Source organism: Gymnoscopelus braueri, assembly GCF_963280865.1.
Source record: "Gymnoscopelus braueri genome assembly, chromosome: 2".
Taxonomy (NCBI): Eukaryota; Metazoa; Chordata; class Actinopteri; order Myctophiformes; family Myctophidae; genus Gymnoscopelus; species Gymnoscopelus braueri.
The window spans coordinates 2970296-2976953 of record NC_137604.1 but is presented as its reverse complement, the minus strand read 5'-3'; positions in this window follow the sequence as shown (position 1 = coordinate 2976953).

Below are 6658 nucleotides of genomic sequence, written 5' to 3'. Positions count from 1 at the left end.
TGGGACGTAAGTCGGGGCTTGATCAACCCCGTCTGGGTCACCTGGGCGAGGGTGTATGTTGTTGCAAGACCCGAAACACCCGTTGACCCCAAGCTACAACACTGATGATACATCCCAGGTGCATCCATGTGATGTTTTTTCGTTATTTTGTTCAGTAACAGTGTTAAATATCTCTATATTGTGATAGTAATCATTACTACAGAGTGTTTGTTCAGTAACAGTGTTAAATAGCTCTATAGTGTGATGGTAATCATTGCTATAGAGTGTTTGTTCAGTAACAGTGTTAAATAGCTCTACATTGTGATAGTAATCATTGCTATATAGTGTTTGTTAGGAGAGGAAGGTAGTTTCAGGACAAACCAAACATGTAGGCTATTAGGCTACGTGTGTGTGAGAGAGAGAGAGAGAGAGAGAGAGAGAGAGAGAGAGAGAGAGAGAGAGAGAGAGAGAGAGAGAGAGAGAGAGAGAGAGAGAGAGAGAGAGAGAGAGAGAGAGAGAGAGAGAGAGAGAGAGAGAGAGAGAGAGAAAGCATGCGTTTGTGTGTGTGAAAGAGAGCATGTATAGGCTACTATAATGTGTAGAGACGGAGCAAGTATGCCTATGTACAGTTGTGTGTGCGTGCGTGCGTGCGTGTGTGTGTGTGAGTCCCTTGTGCAGGGCTAATTTGAACTAAAGAGGCCAGTGGCAGTCAGAATTAGACCACAATGTGGAGCAGATGACTGATGCTTTTTTGCACCGCTGTGTGTGTGTGTGTGTGTGTGTGTGTGTGTGTGTGTGTGTGTGTGTGTGTGTGTGTGTGTGTGTGTGTGTGTGTGTGTGTGTGTGTGTGTGTGTGTGTGTGTGTGTGTGTACACATGCACCTTCCCTGGCTTTTTGCTGATTCATTGAATGAATCTTTTCGTTCTACTCCCTTTTTCCTCCACAATTGTTTTGTTTTTCTGCCAATTAATTCCTCCCCCCCCCCCCCCCACACCACACACACACACACACACACACACACACACACACACACACACACACACACACACACACACACACACACACACACACATGATGTGTGATGTCACTGCTGTTGTCGCCTGCTGACTCACTCACCTGCCAGTGAGGAGGAACCCCCACCGGGAGGACGTATAGAGCCTACTCCTCCCGCCCAACACTCCCCGCTGACAGGTGACTCCCTGCCCGGCTTCCCTCCCCTGAACCCCCCCGGCTCCCCTCCCCTGAACCCCCCCCGGCTCCCCTCCCCTGAACCCCCCCCCGGCTCCCCTCCCCTGAACCCCCCCGGCTCCCCTCCCCTGAACCCCCCCTTCCCTCCCCTGAACCCCCCCGGCTTCCCTCCCCTTTTTACTCTACTGGAGTATTTCCAATTTTCAATACTTTTACTTCATCTCAGAGGCAAATATTGTACTTTTACTCCATTACAATTATTTGAACACTTTTGTTATTATAACTTTGCAGATATAAATCATTATTATAAAACATACATTAACCACTTTCGCCCTATTTTATACATGGGCTATTTGAGAATAGCAGATCTACAAAGCTCACAACGCGTCGCGGTGCAACGCGTTGTGAGCTTGTAGATCGGCTATTTTCAAACATTTTAGTGCTTTTACTTTTGGTACTTTAAGTATATTTTGATGTCAATACTTTTGTACTTTTACTCAAGTAACATTTTCAACACAGGCCTTTTACTTGTGACAGAGTATTTTTATAGTGTGGTATACTGCTACTTTTACTTGAGTAAAATATCTGAGTACTTTACCACTATCCAAAATATAGCATTTCTTTTTACCAACTGTATATATATGTTTGAACATGACACATTACTGTATGAGAAGTGATCGTGATTCAGATGTTTTTTTCTTTTTTCTTCAGTTCAAACAAAGTTTTTATTTCACTTTCTAAAATAAAATGCACATAACATCCTTTCTTGCATAAATACTTCATATAAAAAAACACCATTTCTATAATGCACAAATATCACCGGCACAAATTTCAACTGCCAAAATAAATATGCAAATTTACATGTCGATTGCGGAAGAAAAAATCTGTTGTAAATAATGTCCATTCCATTAGCCGCATACTGCTAACACTACAGAATAACATAACTCTCAACTCAGCAAGCCTCTGAACGGAAAAGGACAAAGGTCAAAATAAAAAAAAACTTTTAGACTGCTGACTCCAGTTTATTGGTGTCTATAATAGTTAGGCTATATATTTAGTTTTTTTAATTAATGCAATAAGTCATTTTTAACCATATGTTTTTAATTGTTAATGATGGGAGTGCCGCATTTTTAGCCTGGTACTTTCCTCTGCCTGCCGAGAGCGAAATACTATATTTTCCCGCTCTCGCCTGGAGCACTTCCAGGTGAGCGGCAAGCAAAATATTTACGTTAACGTTGACACTGTATGTTTTTAACCACTTAAACCCCACCATTTGTATTGTTGTGTATTGTAAGTACCTTATAAGTGAAGACGTATTACGTTCAGTACTTATTACTCTGTGCCACTTTAAAGTTGTATTGTCCACAAGATGCCAAGTGGCGCAATGTTTCTGAACTTTTTCAATCTCACCCTAAACCAAAACTAAGCCCCTTTTTTGTATAGCAAAACTAGCAAACCCACTTTAAAAAAACAATTGAAGCAAAACTGTAGCTGAAAACAAAAAGCAGAACGAAATAAAATAAAAAACTAACACAAATAATGCGAAACTATAATAGCCTTGCCTCACAGGGCTTAAAGGAGTAGTTCACACCCCAAAAAATACATTTTTCTATCAATTACACACCCCATGAAGCCTTGAATTCATGGAGATTTTTTTGTTTGAAGTGGACCTTTAATACAATATATCTAGTACACGTGCATTGGTTGGAGGTGGTCTTCCGACTCTTCCATTGACTGCGACGCGTGGTGAGCTTGTATATCGGCTATTTTCAAATAGCCGATGTAAATACGTTTAAAGTGCTCATGTAGCCTATAGTCGCTTCTTTTGGGTTTGTTCTCATAGACCTGGTTGCTTATTTCTCTCACAAAATCTGGCAACACAGCCACAGGTGTCTATACAAAGCAGAGAAAGCGCTCATGGCAGAATTCTCTGGGAGCAGTGCCAACAGATCAGCCACGAAACGCAAGCTCATCGATAAAAAGAGCCTCCACAACGACACGATAAGGAACTAAACAAAACAAAACAGGGATAAACATCTGATAAAATATTTAGAGAGCCCTCTGTGAAGGGAATGAAGTTAGAAGACATGGAGCGTGTCACAGAATTAATTGCTCAAACCACAGGCTACCACAACCATATAGCTTGCTTTGAGGAAAAGTATTTCAAATCTTTCAAATCCTGCTTCCAGGATGCCTCCATCCAGGCCCTTTGTAGACAGGTGGCGGGACTTCAGTCCGTTTGGAGGTAGTATTTATTTCAGGGCGGATTCAGACTGGGTCCGATTGATTCAAACCGTTCCCGAGTACGATTGGCCTCTCGCAGCTGGCCAGTATTCACATTGGCCAAGATTCTTCCGCACTCGAGACCATTTCATTTAACAGTAATGGTAAATATGTGCCTCATGGGGGCGCTGTGGACTATGGGGCTTTGGGAGAGAGAATGTCATTCACAGAAGAAAAGTCACTTGTCAGAGTCTAGAGTGAATAATAAAGTTTGACTGTGTTCCTGACGTTGTCTTGAGTTATAATAACAACAGATCAACAATACACAACCAAAGCAGTGTGTGCGCTGGTCTTTGAAACCTCACAATGTAACGTCGTCTCTGTTAATATGATATTGGCGTCACGGACGCATCCTTGGTATTTTAGCAGTGACGTCACGGACTAATCCTTAGTATATTTATCCTTATATACGCGTTCGCTACACATGTGTTTTTTGTTTATGTTATATTTCACGGCTTGCGGTACTCAAACACTAGCAGGATTATAATTTCTTGTCAACATTCAAGTAGAACTATGAGAAGGTATAACCCAGCTAAAATAATGTGTCTTTATAAAAAATATATAAATGATATATGATTAGCAGTCCACTTCCTCCTGTTGGTACGGATGGATTCACACTGCATCGTTCCGTACCCGAATACGCATGATCCGGATCCGAGACTACCTCCGGAGGCGGTCTCTGGTACGGTGCGGTGATCCGTTTCGGGGAACGATACGCAACGTTCACACTATCACGACATCAGCCAAGTGGTCCAGGGTGCGCACCCGGGACCATAGTGTGAATCCGCCCTCAAATACTCAGTAGTGGAAAGGGTACACTCAGTGGTACTGTACTTAAGAACAATTTTGAGGTGCTTTTACTTTACTGGAGTATTTCCAATTTTCAATACTTTTACTTCTACTCCACTACATCTCAGAGACAAATATTGTACTTTTACTCCACTACAATTATTTGAAAACTTGAGTTACTAGTTACTTTGTAGATTTTGACTATTATTACAAAACATGCATTAACCCCTTCAGCCCTATATACATTCCGGCCATTTGAAAATAGCAGATCTGCAAGCTCACAATGCGTCGCGATGCGACGCATTGTGAGCTTGTAGATCTGCTATTTTCGAAAGATTTGTATACATTTTATACATTTGAAAACTTGTGAAATGGGACATTCTGCATAATGAGTACTTTTACTTTTGTGCTTTAAGTATATTTCGATACCAATGCTTTTGTACTTTTACTCATGACCCCGACTTTTACTTGTAACTTGTATGTCTACATTGCAGTATTGATACTTTGACTCAAGTAAGAAATGTGAGTATACTTTTTCATCCCCTGCCATTTATGCTTACATTATGGTATCTCTGTATAATTTAATACAAAACAAAACATTCTCCATTTTTAAGAGAAAAATATCAAGTATTGTGTAATAACTGAGCCTGGCTGACAGCCTTGCTCTACAATCACTCACATCCTGCTATAAGTTAAAGGAGTAGTTCACCTCCAAAATGACTTCAATCAATTCACTCACCCCATGATGAAGCATTGAATTAATGGTGAATTTGTTTAGTTTTTGTCGCGTTCCTGATCTAATATTTCAACAGATGTTGTTAAGCTTAACACATCGGGTGCCAGAGGTTTATTAAAATATTATACGTTCAGTGCCTGCTATTCTTCCATCCACTTACGTTGATACGTTTCGTGCTGTAGAAGCCCCGACGCGGAAGTGCATGTAAACAAAGCGTGCGTGCGAGACTGCGGAGGGTCCCGACTAACGCCTGGAACAATGATATTTCTAACGCGATCCTCCATTGCAGAGTGATCGCCGATCGAAAACGGCTCGCTTCCACCACGTTAAAAAGAAATGGAGATATTAAGCTTTTAGTCAAGGAGTTAACATTGGAAAGGCCGACCGGAAGGATTTTTGACATGGATCCACATCCGGCCTCTCCTTCTCAGAAACTCCTTGGATGATCCCAAAGTTTCGTGGGCCCCACGCATAAAAATAAAATTGGGTCAATAACGGTCCCGTTTGGATTCTAAAAAACGGTCCGGACCGTTTTTGGCACACAATGTGTTAAAGGGATAGTCCACCCAAAAAAAAGTTTTTCTATGGATTAGTCACCCCATGGAGACTTGAATTCATGGATATTTATTTGTTTTTGTCTCATTCCTAAGACAATAATTTGATGACCAGCGAACCGGTAGGCAGCGTTTCCAGTAGGAGACACAAAGGATGGTCATCAGATTATTGGTTTAGGAATGAGACAAAAGCATAAAAACATCCATGAATTCAAGTCTATCCCTTTAACCTCCTATTTACTCATATTGGAATGTTGGATCAGGAATACAACAAAAACAAAAAAAGTAATTGATAGGAGAAAAGAAACACATGTCATTTGGGGGCTAAACTACTCCTCTAAGGCAGCTAAATCATGAAAGAACACTTGAAAATACCCTGTGTTGTGTTATGTTATAAATGGTAAATGGTGCATGTATGTAGCGCTTTTATCCACAGCGCTACATACATAGTTTGTGCATTACATTCACCCACACATTCACACACCGATGGCGGAGGAAACCATGCAAGGCACCAACCTGCTCATCGGGAGGGAATTAGGGGTTCAGCGTCTTGCTCAAGGACACTTCAACACTAACTCTGGAGGAGCCCGGGATCGAACTGGGAACCTTGTGGTTTTCCAGTTCACTCTACCCGGCCAATCTACCCCTGAGCCACTGCCGCCCCATGTTATGTTATGGGTGTATTTGGTATTATGTATTTGGGTGTGCATGTGTGTATGTCTAATACAGTATATCATAGGAATAGTCCCGTAGACAGTCTCTGGCTGTGGATGTGAGTCCAGGTGGGCTTGTAGAGTTGTGTAGGTGTGGTGTACATCCCTCCTGCAGATGTAATGTAGATCTAGTATATCTACGATGTATTACAGGCGATGGGTTTCACACCCATCCATCATTGTATCTTATGTGATAAAGTGGGTTGTCCATCTCTCACAGTTCATAGAGAGCAACATTGTGTTGTATTTATTCATAAGGCCTTGTGCGGTAATAAGCTTCCTTTGGATCTATCCTCGCTTTTAGCCCGTTAAGACCAGGAACGCATCTGTCTTAGATTTTAACCACTTTAACCTTATACTTTGGCTATTCAACATTTGTTCAAAAAATAGCAGATCTACAAGCTCGGCACTCGTGC